This window comes from Pinus tabuliformis, chromosome 3_2, assembly GCF_031772625.1.
Source record: "Pinus tabuliformis cultivar Carrire ecotype Pingquan chromosome 3_2, CPIR1, whole genome shotgun sequence".
NCBI lineage: Eukaryota > Viridiplantae > Streptophyta > Pinopsida > Pinales > Pinaceae > Pinus > Pinus tabuliformis.
In genome coordinates, this window is record NC_142302.1 from 1,077,978,302 (window position 1) to 1,077,999,718 (window position 21,417).

The following is a 21,417-nucleotide window of genomic DNA, read 5'->3' on the forward strand; positions in this document are numbered from 1 at the left end:
TAATAATGGGGTTAGAAGAGCACAAAAAGTTTGATCGTGGTTGAAGGCCCATACTTCATCCTAACCATTGATCTAAGTTTCAACTGCTTACGTCATAGTCAACAGCAGGGTTAGGACTGTGTTTAACCTGTGTGTTACTTGAAGTCCCACGAGCCATAAGATCTGATGGATTCCGTATCCAATGGATATCGAGGTTTAAAGTGATCGGAGTTTAAGTCTAAACCCAGACCTGAATTTTTATAGAGCAAGGTTTATGAACCATATCGGCTCCATGAGGTGGGTAAGTGTCGCGCAAGTTCCTTGTGCGATATCGCTGTCAACCGTTGGATGATTGATTGCTGACCGTTGGATTATATCGCATCGCATCATTCAGGAGTGAATGAACCTTGGTCGGTGAAATTGTGATTTGCGATGTCACTGCCAACCATTAGATCTGGAGAGAAGAGAGCAACGGCGTAGAGTGAAGTGCTGCCTTCTAAACGAAAAGTCAATGTGGGAAGTCAACACTGGACGGGTCACTGTTCAATTGTTGTTCAATTGTTGTTCAGTTTCTGTTCAATTTTTGTTCAGTTGTTGTTCAATTTCTGTTCAATTGCTGCTCAATTGTTGTTCAGTAGCTATTCAATTGGCCTCCTGCGTCATTTTTGGTATCAGAGCAAAGAGATTGAGTTTGACTGCAGTAAACATGCCGCCAAGGAGAGGAGCTGGCATAGGTCGAGGAAGACCTGAAGCAAATGCAGTTCTGCTGGAAGAGATCCAGAGTCTGTGTACAAGGATGGACACAATGGAGACTACGCAGAGGAGAACACCTGATGAAGAAGTTGACAGTGCTGCAGAAGAATCTTCTGAGGAAGAAGAAGAGAATGAAAATGAAACTACTAAAGTTATCAAGATGTTAGCTAAAGTAGGTGGAAAACCAAAGGTAGAAAGTTGTGTGTATGAAGGGAGTCTCAATGTAAAAGAGCCAATGGATTGGATCAGTTCACTGGACAAATATTTCGACTATGAAGAGGTTGATGACAGAAAGAAGGTGAAATTTGTAGTTACCAGATTGAAGGGTCATGCAGCTATTTGGTGGGATGAGCTACAAACATCCAGAACAAGAAAAGGAAAGTCCAAGATCAAGTAATAAGACAAAATGGTGAGTAAAATGAAAGCTAAATTTATGCCAAAATATTATCAGTTAAATATTTTCAAACAGTTACAGAATTTAAGGCAAAAGGGAATGTCTGTTAAAGAATACACAGAAGAGTTTTATAGATTGAGTATTAGAGCAGGACATGCAGAGGATGATATGGAGAAGGTAGCTAGATATATCAATGGCTTAAGATACGACATACAGGATGAGATCAACTTGCTGAGTCTGAAGACCATTGAAGACGCCTATCAAGCAGGTTTGAAGGCAGAAGAGAAGATGTTGAGAAAACAAAATCAGAGGAATAGAGGGAAAAGTTCGGTAAGAGGTCGAGGAACTACCAAACCAAGGTTTCAGCAACATCAACACGAAGCAGGAAGTTCAAGTAGTAGACCACCACAGAGGGGATATTTTAATAGAGGAAGCTTTGCACCCAGAGGAAGAGGCTGAGGAAGAGATATTTGGTGTTACACGTGTGGAGAATGGAGACATGTATCGTGGGAATATCCTCATAATAAAACAACAAGTCAGAGGAATGCGAATGTGGCTGAAGCAAAGCCTGAAATACCTCGAATTATAGAAAAGGAAGAATCCCCTGAAGTAAGAGAAGACCTATTATTGAAAAGGGCATTGCTTAAGGTAGAGAAAGAGACTGAAGAACTAGCTCAGAGGAAGAGTTTATTCAGAACTACATGCAAATCCAAAGGTAAATGTTGTAAAGTGATAATTGTCAGTGGAAGTACTGATAACCTTGTTTCGACAGAGATGGTGGACAAGCTAGGATTAGTGAAGACAGTACACCCTACCCCTTACAAAGTGTCATGGTTGCAGAAAGGACATCAAATTATTGTGACAGAACAATGCAAGGTAGAGATACAGATTGGTACGTATAAGGATGTGATATTGTGTGATGTAATGCCAATGGATGTATGCCATGTATTGTTGGGAAGACCGTGGCAGTTTGATCAGAAAGTTATTCATGATGGGAGGAAAAATACTTATACTCTGGAGAAGAATGGAAATAAACATACACTACTGTCGTTGAAGGATGACGTTGACAAAGGAGCACCTGGAAACAATGTTATGCTGATGAGTGGAAAGGAGCTGTTATAAGAGATTGGGAAAGGTGAAGAAATGCATTTTGCTGTCATAGGGAGACCTAAGGTAATTTTAACTTCCACAAACTTAGATGATTTACCTGAAGAAATCAAAACTCTGTTAAATGATTTTGCTGATATTATTGTGGATGAGTTGCCAAATGCATTACCACCAATCAGGAGTATTAGTCATCATATTGATCTAATACCAGGAGCAAGTTTGCCAAACAAAGCAGCGTACAAATTAACTCCTCAAGAGAATGCAGAAGTTGGAAGACAAGTGCAAGAACTGATGGATAAGGGACTAATCAGAGAGAGTCTTAGTCCATGTGTTGTGCCAACAATACTCAGTCCAAAGAAAGGAGGTGAATGGCGTATGTGCACAGATTCCAGAGCCATAAACAAGATCACTATCAGGTATAGATTTCCTTTACCACGCATGGATGATTTGATGGATTTTTTGAGTGGGTCAAAGTATTTTACTAAAATAGATATGAAGAGTGGATATCATCAAATAAGAATTAGAGAAGAAGATGAATGGAAGACTGCATTTAAAACAAACAGTGGGTTGTATGAGTGGTTAGTGACGCCTTTTGGACTCACTAATGCACCTAGCACATTCATGAAATTGATGAATGAAGTCTTGAAGGAATATGCAAGCAAGTTTGTTATTGTTTATCTTGATGATATTCTCGTTTATAGTAGAAGTAAATATGAACATATGGAGCATCTTAAATTGGTTTTAAGAACTCTGCAGGAAGAGAAAATACTGATAAATCTGAAGAAATGTAGTTTCAACAATGTAAACTTTGAAACGGGAACTATAAACTCAAAACGAGAAATCTACCCAAAAAACCTTGAAAAAACATGAAAAACAATGCTAAAAACGAAAAGTGTGTATACTAGAACGATGACTTTTTTTTAGAGTCAATTTTGAACATGTTTTAAAAATGGCAGTGAGAATGAATTTTTTGTGCAAAAATTGTGCCAAAGCCAGCCTGAAAATGAAAAGCGTTAATAATGGAACGATGGATTTTTTTTAGGGTTAATTTTCAACATTTTACAAAAATGCCTGTAAAACCAAATTTTTATGTGCAAAAAACACCCTCAAAACGAAAAGTGTTGATGCTCGAATAACACTTGTTTTTTTTTGGTAAATTTTCAACATTTTGAAATAATGGTGTAAAAGATTTTGTTATGACTCCAAAAAACATTAAAATTTAAAAAATAAAAAATAAAAAAATACCAAAACGTAAATAAAAAATATAGATTAAAAAAAAAAACCTATAAAATATAAGAATTAAAGAAATAAATAATAAGAAAAACATATTTTCAAAAAAATAACATTTTTTCTAATGTGGTAAACCATAAAAAAAATTGGAAAAAAATAAAAGAAAATAAAATAAACTATAAAATTAAGTAAAAATAGGAAATTTTTAAGAAGCATTTAGAAAAACTAAAAAAATTAAATTAAATTAAAAACAAACTAGATTAAAAAATAGAAAAATAACCAAAAAATAAATTAAAAAACTACAAAAATTAAGATTAAAAACATTTTCAAAAAACCTTAAAAATAAAAAATATGCTGAAATTAAAATAAAATAAAAACCCGAAAAACAATTAAAATTAAAAAAAAAAAAAAAAAAATACATATTTTCAAATTAAACATTATTTTCAAAAAAACATTAAAATTAAAAAAAAAAAAAAAACTAAATATTTTTTAAAATAACATTTAAAATTTTTAAAATATATATATTTAAAAAAAAACATATATATATACAATAAACATATTTAACAAAATTTATTTTTTTATTTAAAAAAAAAAAAAAAAAACAATTTTATCGGCCACTGCCCGTGGGGGCGGTGGCTATTCGATGAATAGCCACTTCCCAGCCACCCTCACGGGTCATTAGGCGGTGGCTATCCGATTCTCGGAATCGAATAGCCACCACTTAGCCGCCTGTGAGGGTGACTGGGTGGTGGTTATCTGATTCTCAGAATCGGATAGCCACCGCTCGGTCGCCCATGGGGGCGGCCGAGCAGTGGCTATCTGATTCTGAGAATCGGATATCCACCTCAAGGGCGATCAGGGGGTGGTTATCCGATTCCGAAAATCGGATAGCCACCGCCTGACCGCCGATGGGGGTGGTTATCTGATTCTCGGAATCGAATAGCCATCGCTCGACCGCTTGTGGGGGTGGCTATCCAATTCTCAGAATCAAATAGCCATCGCCCGGATGCCTGTGGGGGTGGCTATCCAATTCTCGGAATCGAATAGCCATCATCCGGTTGCCCATGGGAGTGGTTGGGTAGTGGCTATCTGATTCTCAGAATCAGATGGCCACCGCTCGGCCGCCCGTGGGGGTGGACGGGCTCGGATAGCCACCCCCATGGGCAGTTGGGTTGTGCTTATTCGATTCTGATTACAGGAACTGATACTGTTATGCATTAAATATTTGTAATATGTGATTTTCGCATTAATTTTTAAGTTAATCATTATTTTTGGGGGAAAAAAATAAATAAAAAATAAATAAAAAAAATTGATTATTATTATTTTTTGACATGAAAAAAGAAACCTATTATTTAACCATTTTTAGTTAAAATTTTCGTATAAAAATTGTGATTTTGACATGTCAATTCTAGCAAAAAATTATCAAAACGTGTAGTTTTTTAGTTATATTTATGTTAAAAATGGTTATTTTTATGTTCATTGTTAAAAAATATTGTTTTTTTAGAAACAATTATTTCATGTGGATTGAAAAATTAATTAAGGATGTATAAATATGTAGAATATCGAAAATTCAAAATATCGACTTTCTAATTTAAAAATGCAAAACAATAAAAACTTCACTATAAAAAACTTAAAATTAAAATAAAAACAAGAAAATATGAAGAAAACGACCACTTCAAAAATTATTAAATTTACAAAATAATTATTTACATTTCATACATTAGAAAATTTAAAGTCAAAAAATAGGTCTTTTAAAAAAACGGTCTAATGCAAAATTACCACTTTTTAAAATCAGCATGAAAATCACTACCATTCTAAAACGCAATGTACATAAAAAAAATTAAAGTGTCAAAAACTATGCTCTAAAAAAACATGTGTGTTCTGCATAACCCCTTTTCAAAATCATGTCACTTTTTTGCTATCTCTGCGAAACAGGTAACAGTATCAGTTCCCGTTTCAAAGTTTACATTGTTTTTCATGAAAGAAGAATTAATTTACTTGGGATTTTTAGTTTCTAAAGAAGGGTTGAAAATGGATCCAGAGAAAGTCCAAGCAATTTGGAACTGGCCTATTCTAAGGAATATATTTGAGGTAAGAAATTTTCATGGTCTTGCAAGTTTTTATAGGAAATTTATGAGAGGGTTTAGTCAAATTTGTGCACCAATTCTTGAAACAATCAAGGAGACTAATCAGCCATTTAAGTGGACAGAAGCAACAGACGGGAATTTTAAGTTGCTGAAGAGAAAAATCACAATGAAACCAGTTTTAGCTTTACCCGATTTTGAAAAAGTATTCCAAGTTGAAACTGATGTTAGTGGAGTTGCAATTGGAGCAGTTTTGAGTCAGGAACAGAGACCAATAGCGTACTTCAGTGAGAATTTAAATGAAGCTAAGAAGAGGTATTCTTCTTATAATAAAGAATTTTGTGCTATTGTACAAGCCTTAAAAAAATGGAGACATTACTTGCTACCAAAGGAGTTTATATTGTATTCTGAAAATCATGCATTACAGTTCATAAACAACCAGTCAAAATTGAACTAGAAACATGCCAAGTGGGTAGAGTTTTTTCAGAGCTTTACTTTTGTGATAAAGCACACAAGTGGTAAGTTGAACAAAGTCGTTGATGCTTTAAGCAGGGTAAATTTCATTGTGCAAGAATTAAAAGTTGGTGTTGTAGGATTTGAAGAAATGGTTGAAATGTATAAAGATGATGCAGATTTCAAAGATATTTACACAGCATTTCAAAATCCAATAGTTCATAATAGAAGTCAGTGGTTAGATTATCTTATCCAAAGAGGCTTATTGTTTAAAGGCAACAAGTTGTGCATTCCCAAATGTTCTATGAGGGAAAACATAATAAAGGAGAAACACAGTGGAGGATTATCTGGTCACTTTGGACAAGACAAAACCTTTGCTCAGGTAAATACTTTTTATTATTGACCAAAGACGCAGATTGATGTTAAGAGATTTGTTGAGAAGTGCAGGATATGTCAACATGCTAAAGGGAGAAGCCAGAATACAGGATTGTACTAGCCATTGCCAATACCAGACCGACCATGGGATGTAGTTAGCATGGATTTTTTTTGGGATTACCTAAAACACAAAAGGGGAATGCTTCCGTTTATGTTGTGGTCGATAGATTTTCCAAGATGGCACATTTCATTGCATGTAAAAATACTAGTGATGCAACACATATTGCTAATCTATTTTTTTCAGAAATTGTAAGATTACATAGATTGCCTGTAAGTATTGTGTCTGATAGAGATACAAAGTTTGTAGGGAATTTCTGGAGAATTCTTTGGAAGAAACTAGGAACTAACCTCAGTTTCAATTCAGCATACCATCCTCAAACAGATGGACAGACTGAAGTAGTAAACAGAAGCTTGGGAAACATATTGAGAAGTTTAGTGTATCAAAATCCTAAGCAGTGGGATTTAGCACTAGCTCAGGCTGAGTTTGCTTATAATGACACTCCAAACCGAAGTACTGGAATGAGTCCATTTTAGATTGTTTTTGGAATGAATCCAAGAGGTGTGTATGAGCTCAGAAATTTGGGTAAACAAGAGACAAGAAGTGCAAAAGCTGAAGAGTTTGCAGAGCAAATGCAGAGACTACAAGAAGATGTCAAAGGTAGATTGCAGGAAAGCAGTATCAAACACAAATAGAGAATAGATATGAAGAGAAGAGAAAAATAATTTCAAGTGGGAGATTTAGTGATGGTGTATTTGAGAAAGAAAGATTTTCTTCTAAGACTTACAATAAACTAAAAATGAAAAAGATAGGACCATGTAGAATTGTAAGAAAGTTTTCAACTAATGCTTATGAAATTGAATTGCCAGAAGGATTGGAATATCACCTATCTTCAATGTTACAGATTTGTATCCATACAAAGAGACAAAGACAGAGTTACAGGAGGAAACTACAGAAGATGAAGTTCAAACTTTGAACTAGGAAGAACAAATGCCAAAGACAGTTATGAGAGAGGTGGAAGCTGTTTTGGAGAAAAAAATATCCAAAAGAACCAGAGGACAAGTTTATTATCAATATCTAGTCAAATGGAAAGGACAGCCAGTGGAGAATGCTAGTTGGTTGACAACAGTAGAGTTGCATAAGTATGGAGTAAACCTTTAAAGTCTGAGGGATGATTCTTTTTTTCCCTGGGAGTCTAATGCAGGAGCATCTGGACTTAGCCAGCAATGTGAAGGTTTGTTCACATGTTGTGGCTAAATGAGTGAATTTCACTGACCTGAGTGGTCAAAAGTCAGTTTTAGTCGAGAGGGTTGAATCTCTCAAAAATGATATGTACTTCATTATTGTAATAATTAGGAAATTGTCTTATTTTAGACTAAGGGATAAAGTTGTTAGCATAGGTGTGTAATAGAGCTTGAAAATAAAGATTTGATTGTTAGATTGATTAAAAATAGAGATCGAGTTGTTCGTATAGTTAGAATAGGATTTGATTCATAAAAAGAAAAAAATGTAATGAAGAAGGATTAGTTGAGATGATTGAGGATTGAGTGAGAGGCGAGAGTTGAGTGATAGATAGGTTTTGAGGTTGGAACAAAGGTCTGTAAAATTGTTGTAATTGAGTGAGAGGGCCAAGACTCTGTAATTATCATTATATTGAAGAAATTGATTTAGTGTGTGATTGCATGTCAATTCTGGTGAAGACTCTCATTTACTTTCGTGAATCTGTATTCTGAAGCGCATCCGGGTATTTTCTTTATTTTTCGTATTTTAATTATAATCTCAGTGTTTATGTGTTAATCGCGGTCATTAATATTAATAATGGGGGTAGAAGAGCACAGAAAGGTTGATCGTGGTTGAAGGCTCGTACTCCATCCTAACCATCGATCTAAGTTTCAACTGCTTACGTCATAGTCAACAGCGGGGTTAGGCCTGTGTTTAACCTGTGTGTTAGTTGAAGTCCTGCGAGCCGTAGGATCTGATGGATTCCGTTATCCAATGGATATCGGGGTTTAAAGTGATCAGAGTTTAAGTCTAAACCCGAACCCAAATTTTTATAGACCAAGGTTTATGAACCATATCGGCTCCGTGAGGCGGGTAAGTGTCACGCAAGTTCCCTGTGCAATATCATTGTTAACCGTTGGATGACTGTTGATTGTTGACCATTGGATTATAGCACATCGCATCATTCAGGAATGAATGAACCTTGGCTAACGAAATTTCAATTTGCAATGTCACTGCTGACCGTTAGATCTGGAGAGAAGAGATCAACGACGTAGAGTGAAGTGTTGTCTTCTAAAGGGAAACTCAATGCGGGAAGTCAACGCAGAACCGGCTGTTGTTCAGTTGTTGTTCAATTGTTGTCCAGTTGTTATTCAATTGCTGTTCAATTGCTATTCAATTGTTGTTCAGTTTTTGTTCAATTGTTGTTCAGTTGTTGTTCAATTGTTGTTCAGTTGTTGTTTAATTGGCCTCTTGCGTCACCCAATCTTACAGATTGTTGCATGTGCTCCGAGGTTGACCGATCCCCTCTAAGACTAAGCAATCTTGGTTTGCATGCATGGGCTGTTTTTTTTTTAAAAAGAAAAAAAACAAAAAAACAAAAAGCATCCCTAAATTTTAGGGATCCATTTAGCAGTTGGAGGTTACATGCAAAAGTCGTCTTAGAAACCTCCCGCTAAGTGTCTCTTTTTCCTAGATTTGTGGCATGCGCGTTATAAGCCTCGATCTTATCAAACTTATTTATTCGATGCTTCATAGATAATTCCTCACATCGATCTTGGAGCTTTGACATCCCACATCGTATCTAGGAGCATTTGACACATTCAACTCAACTTTTTCCGAGTAAGTTTGCTTTTCATGTCTTTAGCTACTTTTTTGTCGCTTTTTGTATTTCCCTTTGTGTGAATGTTGTTTGCTCGGTTTTTTTGAACACCTGTTGTCATTTTAATGCATGTTAGCTTGTAGAAGCACCGTTTCAAGTTTTTCATTGCATCTCACTACTGTCACATGCATGACATTGTTTCTGCACTAACGGTCACTGTTGCGGCGAATCGCTTCACACACATGCTTGTTTTCCATTTTCTAAGTCCTGTACTCACTGTTTGCATGCATGATCATTCACTCTTGTTTGCACTTAACTTCGCCATGCATTCATTACTTTTCATGTTTCCAGTCGCTCGTTGGCAGGTCTGGGCTACCTTGACCTAGACCTTACCTTGCTCGGCTAACAATGCACATTTTTGAGAGTGAAGGCTCTACCTTCCCTCCAGAAACTGCGCAAATCTAGCCTATCACTAGCCTCTAGGCTTTCTTTGCGCAATTCTGGGAGGCAGTGCTTTGCTGGCCCCATAAATTGTGCAATGCAGTTGTTGGGTTTGCAATTCATTGTTGACTGAAACTGTGTATTGCGCAATTTCAATCCTCATCAGGACATGCTGGACTATGCATTATGCAATTCTAGCAATCAGACAGTCTCCTGACAGCCCGAGCTATGCCTTGCGTAGTTTTGGCAGTCAGTCTCCCTGCCTCCTGGTGAAAATTGCGCAATCTTCCCAATCGGTCACCGAGGTATGTTGCATGTTAGTCCTCAAGTTGCTTTTGGCTTTCAACCGAAAAATTTATTTCCATGAGTGTTTCTATGTCTCCAGGTATCACATGTGTTCATCCGTCTCTCAGCAGTATAGGTTCAATGGCCTCCAAGAGAGCAGAGTCAAAGGACACCGTTGAAAGTGCAACTGGAGATATAGTTGAACAAGTGTCTATGAGCTTTCCTATCTACGAAGACACCAAGATGTCCATAGACAAATATATAAAGATGAAATGGTAGGGCATCAATGATACATTCTCAGGTACATTTGAGGAAAATCTGGAAGACTGCAGGGTCTATGTCAACATTCACAAGTCTGGCTTGTACCGGATTGCATGCAGGTATCCCGCGTTTCCATGCGCAAACATGATCCACTAGATTGTCTCGCATACTGATCCCGAGACAATGGTGTTGAGCAGTGCTAATGGAACACAACTTGATACCTTCAGGGCAAAGGACTTTCAGGAGATGTATCACTTGCCACAGTTGATGATCACAATGGAGAAACCCTTTAGTAGACCCAGGAGCAGTGAAAAATCAAGAGATATCTTAAAGAGCCGAGTGAAAGAGCCAGCCAAGTGCAGGAGAACACCCAGCCAGGTTTTCAAGACGAAAATACCTCAGAAGGCATATCAATACTTGGTCATCTTTTCATGCCACTTATACGGCCAAGAGAGCACAAAGACCTTCCCGTAGAGTTGGGTGATTGTGTTGGACCAACTAGTCAGTGAAGGAAGACCTTGCAACTGGTCTGACATGCTGGCTCTCAGGTTGAAGAAATAGGTAACAGAAGCTCGACATCCACCCAAGGGTCAACAAGCAGAGATATACATGTCCCCTTACATTCTAGATACAGTCTCTTCCCGTCAGCAGTTCCCAGGCTTAGGTTGGGCATGGACACCTTCAGAAACCTTTGTGCACACTTATTGCAGATTATTCTTCGAATGCAGATTCCGTGGAGTTATCATACAATGGTCAGACCACATTTTCACCTCGGTGTACAAAATGATATTTGAGCAGGAACCACCTTGCATGTTGCAGGCAGCGATGGAGGCATTGATCAACATAGTAGATTGGTATGCTTCACCCCTTGGCACCTTCATACAGATGTACATCGTCGAGAAAGCTCCGCATGTTTTACCGAAGTTTTCCATGGACAAGCTCGTCATGTGAGAGGTGCCATATCACATCTCGACAGGGTTGTTAGTGAGACTACACAAGAAGAAGAAGACACCTTGGCCCGCTCTTTCTTTGCAGATTGGGTTGTATGAGATATGGAATCTCAAGCATGTTGAGGCCGAGACGAAGGAATTCAAAAGATTCACCTTCAACACCAGAATTTTCAATCTGTATGACCCGCATTTCTTAGTGAAGGACCACTGTACGAGGGTGCAACATCCTTGGATCCACGGGCGTGTCATTGGCCTGACGAAGACCCATGGAGATATTGTTATCACTTATCTAGGCTCAATGAACCGGTCAACATAGTTGTAGAGTGGTTAGCAAAGAAGAAGGAAGCACAACAGGCATAGGTACAACAAGAGGCGCAACATGCACACACTAATGAAACTGCAGCCATACAGGTTGTAGATTCATCCGAGCAACTGACACAAAGAAGACATGGTGAGCAGTCGTAGGAGCATGACTTAGCTCAAGAGATTGAACAGATGCTAGAGAATATGGTCATGGATACTGTTTAGCAAGAGTCATATCAGGATATTGACCTCATGCCTCAGAACCAAGAGGTCACCCCGCCAACTTCACCAGATCCGGAAGTAGAGCAAGTCCTAAGCGATCAAGGAGACATAAAAATCCTTGAATACAATCCGGAGGCAGAGATGTACAACATATATTTTAACGAGTCACAACATAGAGTTGTGTAGTCACGCAAAGTTCCTACTCCAGATGTCCACATATCTCTTGCACAGTTTGAAGAATGAGTGATCGTATCCGATGTGTGCAAGCATCCAACAACATTGGCCGATGCTACCAAAGCATATGCTGAAACCACCAGCTCGAGTGTTAGATTCTTGATAGCTGAGAATGAGCATATGGCTAAGGAGTTACAAGCAGCCAAGCATGTAGGAGAACAAGTTACATCAGCCGCCATAGCAAATTTAAAGAGAGCAATACTGGATGAAGTATTGTCCCTCGAGAAAGTCATGTAGACGTTGTATTCCATATTCGTGATTGTGCATAAGTCAGTTGTCCATCTCAACGGTTGGAAACATCGTTGTGCTAGGAGAGCACACATATTTCCAAATCTGCACACTGTTGTCGATCACATGCAAACATGGACAATGAGGTATAAAGGGGTCCCATTGAACTTGCCAAGGATGATGAAGCTAAAGGCGGTAGAGTTGAAGGCATGCATCCGGAGTCAGATCCAGAACTATGAGGAACTTCCGCAGCTCATCACCAGTTTGCAGGCTCCACATGCACAGGTGTTTAGAAGCATGGATGTCATTGTGCACACACATGCGATTCCATCCATTGGCACAGTCACCGAGGCGAAGTCAAAGAACCAAGTCCAACTTGGGCTAGACATGTACTTTGATGATTTGATGCGTGTAGCCACCAACGTAGGCACTATGCATCAGTATATTGTTGGTTTGACTGCACTCAAGACTATGATGCGCATGTTATCAGACGAGTTGGATAAAGATTCCAAATCAATGTACCTGGATGCAACGGAGGCAAGAGTGTGTTTTCAATAAGATGTCACCATTGACCACGCTGGCACCATAATGGGCTACAAAGTTTGGCATCAGTTCGCCATCGTCGATCACCACGAGGATGTCGAAGAGTTGGTCTTCCCACAACTGTCTGATTCTCAGAAATGTCTTGCATGGCTTACTCAATGTTATTTTGTCTCACATGGGTACATGTGCAGATTGTAATGTAACATCTTTTAAAAGTGAAAGACCAAGTGTCAATAGTAAAGTGTAACAGTCATGTAGTAGTTGAAGAGTCATAAGGGTAGGTGAAGAGTCACAAAGGGGAATGTTAAGGGTCATCCCACCCTTTGCTATTTATAGAACCTCTTAACTCAATGGCTAGGATTTTGGGAGCCAAGCTTCCTATAGGTGTATTTTAGAGAAAGCTTGGAGTATATTGTAACAAGCCTTGGCTTTTCCACAGTGCAAGGCTAGTATATCTCTTTGGAGGAGAAAGCGGCAATGATTGTAACGTTCCGCTATCGGGACTAGTGGTTGGTCATAGTTTTATGTATGATTGGAACTTTCACTTTCTTAATATAACAAAGCCAACACATTTCATGCATATGTTGTCATTGTAATTCAACTATATTGGTTACTCTAATGATATATGTAGTTGTTGTTTACACATGTATGTATGAACTTTTCTATATATGTTTGTATGAATCTTATCAAAATGTGTTGTTGGTATAACCATCGCTTTGGATCATTGGCTAACATGTTTTCTAGCTTGTGATGTTTTGTTGTTCGTGTGCTCTCTTTCAAGCTGCGTGTTACCACAGGTTTCCAAGGGGCGCACTCATTCCCCCATTCCATTTGTTAGAGCCATTCATGCACCTTCCTTGTCTTGTTGCACATGTCACACCCTTGCTACTAACAAGGACATCTTACTCACCTCTGCGTGCAACTGTGTTCAAGGCAATACCACATTACCCCACTACTAGAACTCCTACACCAAACGGTCTAAGGTTTAGTTGGGACTTCTTACCGGGGAGATCCCCTGACATGTTGGCGGATCCAACACCGTCAACAAAGGAAAACATTTTTTTTCAAATTTTTGCATTTAAAAAAAATTACACAAGAAGAAATCATATCGCTCTAAACACTTCTTAGGTTTGTGATTAAAATAGATCAATACTTATCTTTAAAAAAAAAACTAATAAGATTAGCTTGCAATTTGAAAATTTGTTATTGAGTGATTGCTAATTAATTTTAATGTTCATGCTACTTTACCTAATTCTACACTAATCATACATTGAAAACCTAGGACAAACCAAATTCATAGCTGGTCTACTTTTATATATTTGTATTTGAAAAGTAAAGCAATATTCTATAGAACACTCCTTCAAATCATTAACATCTAAACCACACTAAATACATTGTTATATATTTGCTTATATATAAATTAATGTTATAAATAATAATAAGGAACTTATCATGGAGGAACTTATTAGAATTGGAATAATCTCAAATCCCCAAGAAATTGGTAGGTGGGGAGCAATGTGGCTCAAATCTAATTTTTTAAATTTATTAAAGGTAATGGACCATTTTGCTAAATAAAATTTGCTTATATATAAATAAATGTTATAAATAATAATGAAGAAATTATTAGAATTTGAATAATCTCAATATGGAGGAACTTATTAGAATTGGAGTAATTTCAAATCCCTAAGAAATTGGTGGGTGGTGCGCCACATGACACAAATCTAATTTTTTAAATTTATTAAACCAGTTCGTTGAATAAAATTTACTTATATATAAATGAATGTTATAAATAATATTGATGAACTTATTAGAATTGAAATCATCTCAACAAGGAGGAACTTATTAGAATTGGAATAATCTCAAATCCCTATGAAATTGGTGGGTGAGAGCCACGTGGCACACAAATATAATTTTTTAAATCTATTAAAAGTAATGGACCATTTTGCTAAATAAAATTTGCTTATAGGTAAATGAATGTTATAAATAATAATGAGGAACTTATTAGAATTGAAATAATTTCAACATGGTGGAGCTTATTAGAATTGGAATAATATCAAATTCCTACGAAATTGGTGGGTGAGGAGCCACCTGGCACAAATCTAATTTTTAAAATTTATTAAAAGTAATGGACTATTTTGCTAAATTACATTTGCTTATGTATAAACGAATTTTATAAATAATAATGAGGAACTTATTAGAATTGAAATAATCTCAACATGGAGGAATTTATTAGAATTGAAATAATCTCAAATCCCTTGGGTGGGGAGCCATGTGGCACCAATCTAATTTTTTAAATTTATTAAAAGTAATGGACCATTTTGGCTAAATAAAATTTGCTTATATATAAATAAATGTTATAAATCATAATGAGGAACTTATTAGAATTGGAATAATTTAGTCAGCATGTCTTTCAGATTAATCACGTTAGTATTATTTGATCTACATTTCAAACCAATTAATGTGGTTCATCCTCAGGACAAAGGTGAAAAAATCTATAGATTATAATGAATAAATAGCAAGGAAGCATCAGAGTCTAGAATTAGCAGTTAGTGATTAATACTAGCAAAAACTGGAATCACTGATGCATACTTGCAACATTTAAGAAACGTAAGATCATATTTTTTTCTTTGCAATTTGAAGTCTAGCTCGTTCAAATTGACGAGTTTTATCAGCCATATCCCTTTTGTGTAGGGTTAAAATGTTAGATCTTAGGCTTTTGTGATCCATAATTTAGTAAGCATGTCTTTCGGAAGGGAAATCGCTGATAAAGCTTGTCAATTTGAACGAGCTAGACTTCAAATTGCAAAGAAAAAATCCGATCTTACGTTTCTTAAACATTGCAGGGATGCATCAGTGATTCTAGTTTTCGCTCGTATTAATCACTAGCGGCTAACTCTGGACTCTGATGCTTCCTTCCTATTTATTCATTAGGATCCATAGATTTTTTCACCTTTGTCCTGGATGAACCACATTAGTTGGTTCGAAACGTCGACCAAATAATATTGATGTGATTAATCCGAAAGACATGGTTACTAAATTATGGATCATAAAAGCCTAAGATCTAACATTATAACCCTACACGGAAGGGAGCTGATAAATATCGTTAATTTGAACGAACTCGACTTCAAATTACAAAGAAAAAATTTGATCTTACATTTCTTAAACGTTGTAGGGTTTCATAAGTGATTCCAGTTTTCGCTCGTATCAATCACTAATGGTTAATTTTAGACTCTGATGCTTCCTTGTTATTTATTCATTAGGATCTATAGATTTTTTCACCGTTTTCCTAGGGATGAACCACATTAGTTGGTTCGCAACGTCGACAAAATAATACTGATGTGATTAATTCAAAAGACATGCTTATTAAATTATGGATCACAAAAGCCTAAGATCTAAAATTGGAATAATCTCGAATCTTTAGAAAATTGGTGGGTGGAGAGCGAGGTGGCATGATTATAATTTTTTAAATTTATTAAAAGTCAATGCAATCTAACAAACTTTGTAATACACTACAGTCATTGATAAACATTACAAAAAAAAAAACTAAACAAAAACTCTACTTGCAAAAAGCAAATACTCATAACAAATCTTTATTATACCTGCCACGGGCAAGATATATTGTATTCAATTTTTCAGTTGACCGTTTATTAGTTTGTTTTGACTAAAAAAATTTGCATCCTTTTCCAAAGTTTAAAATTAGAAATTTAATTTTATTAATTTTTAATAATGTTTTAATCTATTTATTTTCAATGTGATTAGTTGCACTCTTATTGTGCAACGATTACATTGTACATTCAAAATTTTGTTACGTACTAGCAAATAAATTGTGTTACATACTAGTAAATAAATTGTTCCTCCATAACATTCATGTGAGATATCTGAAATGGTAATTCGAACTGTTGGCCCACAATATACACCTGTCATTGCACGCACATGCCTCACGGCCCTTGTCCACGTGAACAACATGTGCCTCTTGTACTTGGCACCCTCAACTATAGACGATTTATTTCTATAACTACGTCAGTGTTCACTCGTTGATTTTATCATGTTTTCGGTCTTAATGGGATTTATCCCTTCACCGACCTTGCCACGAAATTTAAATTCCCTTCCCCAAAGGGTTCCATCTGGAATTTTAATTAAAGATGATAATTACATTTACAAAGAAAAAATTATTTCCTGTGTATTGTGTTTTGGATAATGTTATTGAATACTTGTATCAATGTTTGGTTAGTGAATTGTATCAACCCTAATATTTAGAGTTTGTAATGGCATTTTAAGTTTTTCATGCATGTTGTAACTTTCTTTTAATTATTCAAAGGTTGTTAAGCCATTCTCTTTCATGACTTGGTTCGGTCTTTACATTCACGCCCTATCCCATTTTTCCATGAATTTCACTGCGTCAATTTTATGAAGTGAACTATGCCTGGCATTGAGGACTAAAAGAGAATGGATTAACAACCTTTAAATAATTAAATAACAATTAAAATTTTAAATAAGTTTTAACATTTAAACCTTTGCATTTTTTACTTTAGGTTTAGGTCATTTCCAAAAAGTTATGAGAGTTTGATTTATTCATATGTAATATATAGAAGTGATATCATTTTTTCTACCATTTTCTCCAATTTTAATTTTACATTTAAATTATGTTAAATGATTATTGTCGAAATATTTTTTAAAATCTAGCCTTTGAATAAATAAATAACATTTAAAACTTTAAATAACTTTTAACATTTAAAACCTTTGCATTTTTTACTTTAGGTTTCAGGGCATTTCCAAAAAGTTATGACACTTTGATTTATTCATATGTAATATATAGTAGTGATATCATTTTTTCATCCATTTTCTCTAATTTTAAAAATAATCTGAAAATTTACATGTTAAATGATTATTGTCGAAATATTTTTAATTCCTTACAAGGGGTCGTGAACGTTTTTAATTAATAATAATGTTTTTAATTAAATGAAACTCAAAAAAAGATTTCATGAATAAAGCTAAATGTAAATATGTCTTTTAATAAGTAAAATTAAAATTCAGAACTTGAAATTTTTTGGAACACTTTACATTTAATGATTATATGACTAGAACTGTAACACCATACACACCTATTATACGGAATATGCAGCATAAATTTCAAATTTAAAACTAAGATTATTATTTATTATATATAAGGTGGCAGATGTGGACTTTAATGGCAACATACTCTAATTTGAACGTTTGAATAAATGTTGCACAATTCATAGTGTTGGATCTTCCTTGCATTAAATTGTAATATGGTTTGACATGGGGTGTTAGGCCCGTAACTAGACCACTGAGTAAATATCCTTGGTACGTCGATACACGCGGCATAATCTTGGTCTGTTCTACTGCATATATTCGTCTGTGAGTTAAGTCTGTCTGCGACAGATGGCCTAACCCTCATCCGTTTATTTGTGGTGGGCGATTCGACAGTGAGGAGGGTTTAGGGTTTTTCCAACTAACCACCTCACTACGTCCAGTCGGATGGGAGGTCATTGTTGTTGGATGGTTGAGGTCTTTGTCACTTTACAACGAGGTTGGCCTTCGGGTTCCCGGTTGGCCCATAAACTATTCTATTGTGTGCTATGGCGATATTTGTCCACCTTTTGTAGGAAGGTATCCAAAAACACTTACCCTTGCACCATTAAGGTTTTCTATGCCATTTGAGTTTAGTTTTTGCCTCAATCTTTCATCTAGTTTGGTGGTTAATGGATGGCTTTCACCGTCGAGGGATGGTTCGAGGGTTCTCCCTTTCTGCAGGAGGTAGCTAGTTCTGACACTGGTTTCCAGAAGGTAAGCATGTAATTTCTTCAGGTCCATGACTTCCATGGTTTCTCCTTACAGTTATTCACATTTTTCTAGATCTAAACCTGACTAATTGATAATTCTTGATGTAATGAAGGTGCACTGCCAACTGTTGGAACCCTCCAGGCTCAGGTAAATTTGTCGCCCTCTGGGTCATCGTTGTTGCTAGTTTACTTAGCAGGTTTTCTTCCTAATGATTATGAGATCGATAGCATATGTTTGCAAGTAATTTGTTGTAGCCGCTAGGATATTTTCGTGGTCATACCAGCGTCCCTTGAGGTTTTACAAACTTATAATCTCCGTGGTTGTTTATAGGTTGGGAAACACTTACCTTTGGTTCACAATGTTTAATTGTTATGAGTTAAATGCTTTGCGAAAGAACTATTTGTCGGCAGAGGTTTTATGCCGAAACTTGCCGAGCTCCTTTTTCGTTTAGAAGACTGTGTATAAATGTTAAATTTTGCGCCCGGTGTGCATAAGGGTTTGAACTGTTGATATGTTTCGGTTTTCGAGTTTACAGGACTATCTGTTCTCTGAAAGACCATGTTTAACAAGGATTTCTTGTAATACATAAATCTCGATATGGTTATGAACTCGAGGGTTTTGGGTCTATTTAATGGTTGGACACATTCAGGCCACTAAGTTGTTTTGTTGTGGATAACTTAAGTTATGCTTATCTTTACAGTTGGATATACATGATCCATCTTTTATTAAAAGAATGAATATATGGTTTGCTTTATTACTGTCTTTTCTTGAATGTTCGATAGGTGTATTTCAATTTATGTTTTAATGTAACAACTTGCTAACATATAGAGATTTTCTATAGGTTAGACTTAGTTTTCTCCTTCTTTTTCTTTCTGTTTGAAATTCCCGGCTACAGTTTACCAAAAGATTATTCTTACAGTTAATCGGAAGGAATTACGTCATAAAGTTCATTCTTTTCTCTATTACAGTTAATTGGAAGGAATTACGTCATAAAGTTCATTCTTTTCTCTGTTACAGTTTACCAAAAGGATTATTCTTATAGTTAATCGAAAAGAATTACTTCTCCAGTTTAAGAGTGTGTGATGTAGCTATGTAATATAGGGAAATACTCTTTATGCATTGCTTGTATAATTACTATCTTTTATGCATTACTATAACATTTATTGTTTGCTCCTTTAATTGCAAATTCAACTCTGTTCTAATATTCTTTCAAGAAATATTTAATTTATTCTATCATTTTAAATGAGTAATTTCTATAATCCAATATCATTTCTTAAATGAAATCTATGTTACTTATCTGCTTAATACTTGTAAGCATATAACTCCAATTCTGTCTGGAAAGTCTCTCCTCCCAGCTGCGAGTGTGGCAATCACGTCCAAACTCTCCCCCGAGCACTTTCTTTTCTTCACAGTTAGATTAGATCCAGCTACAGTCGGGTACCTTGGGCCTCAGGACTCACTGTCCAGCCTCAAGTCCTGTACTTTTCAGACTGTCTTTGAGTAAGTTCCCACTGGTTTATTCCACCCAGCACCATGATCTCTCACTGGACTATTTCTCCATCTATATCTCCCTTTCCAGGGCAGATGGGTAACTATTTCTTGGTAATTGTTTCTTTTAACTATTGAAAACAATTTTTATTTTTATTAACATATTTGAACTACTAATTACCCATTAATTAGGTAACCAAATGTATCTTGGCCTTCCACCCTCAGTCATTATTGTAAAGTAAGAAATTAATGCAGTAAGACATAAAAATGAAACTTAGTAACTATAATAATTCTTTTATGTAGCCTAGGGTGTTACATCTCCCCCCCACCATATGAGGAACATCGTCCCTGGTGTTATTCTGATTTAAGAAAATAGTGTTGGATAAGCTTCCCGCATAAATTCCTCCTCTTCCCAGGTGGCCTCATCCGAGCTAAAGTGCTTCCACTACATTTTAAGCTGGGCGATGGCTCGCTTCCGCAAGGTGGTTTCTCTCTGATCGAGAATACGAAGAGGTTCTGCTAGAAACTCTCCTTCCGATTCGATCTACACATACACAATTCACAGTCATAATTTTCTCAAAACAATTTATCCAAAAGTTATGTATTCTCCATAACTGATTACCTGAATATTTTCCCAACTAATTATATTATGTGGGTTGTACACATTTTTTTAGCAAATAAACATGGAAAACATTGTGGACTTGAATGTGGCTTGGTAACACAAGCGTATAGGCTACCGGTCCAATTCATTCTAAGACTTGAAAGGATCCACAGTACCGGGGTGCTAACTTAGCACAACCCCTCCATTGTAAGGAACTTTTCCGGGGCTTTACTCTTAGATATACGTGATCTCCTGGCTGAAATTATCTATATGTCCTCTTTTTATCTGCGTACATTTTCTACCTATCTTGGGCAGCGCTTAGATTTTGTCAAACCTTCTTAACAGTCTCCTCCATTTCTGCTAGCATGTTAGGACGCAACACTATCTTATTAACTAGACTATTCCAATATATGGGCACCCTGCACCTTCTCCCATACAACACCTCAAAGGGGTTCATGCATAGTGATTCATGATGCCTATTATTATACACAAATTCCACTAGGTGGTGATATTCTTCCCACATGTGTGGTTGTTGCATCACAAACATGTGTAGCATGTCTTCCAACACTTGATTTACTCATTCGGTTTATCTGTCCGTTTGAGGACGCTAAGCTGTATTAAATTGGATCTGGGTACCCAATCCTAAAAAGAGGGTTTTCCAGAATGTGGATGTAAATTTTACATCCCTATTATAAATTACCACCTTGGGTATTCCGTGCAGACAAAAAAATTCCTTCATAAATATGTCTGCGATTTCCACAGTTTCGTAAGTGGATTTCACCGGTATAAAGTGAGTGGTTTT

At 36.2% G+C, this 21,417-nt stretch overlaps 1 pseudogene; it reads right to left on the reverse strand.

Moving 5' to 3' along the window:
- LOC149184419 (iron-sulfur cluster assembly SufBD family protein ABCI8, chloroplastic pseudogene) overlaps nucleotides 1-20,970 on the reverse strand; it is a 45,208-nt pseudogene extending 24,238 nt beyond the window's left edge.
- Nucleotides 20,971-21,417: the final 447 nt, after the last annotated feature.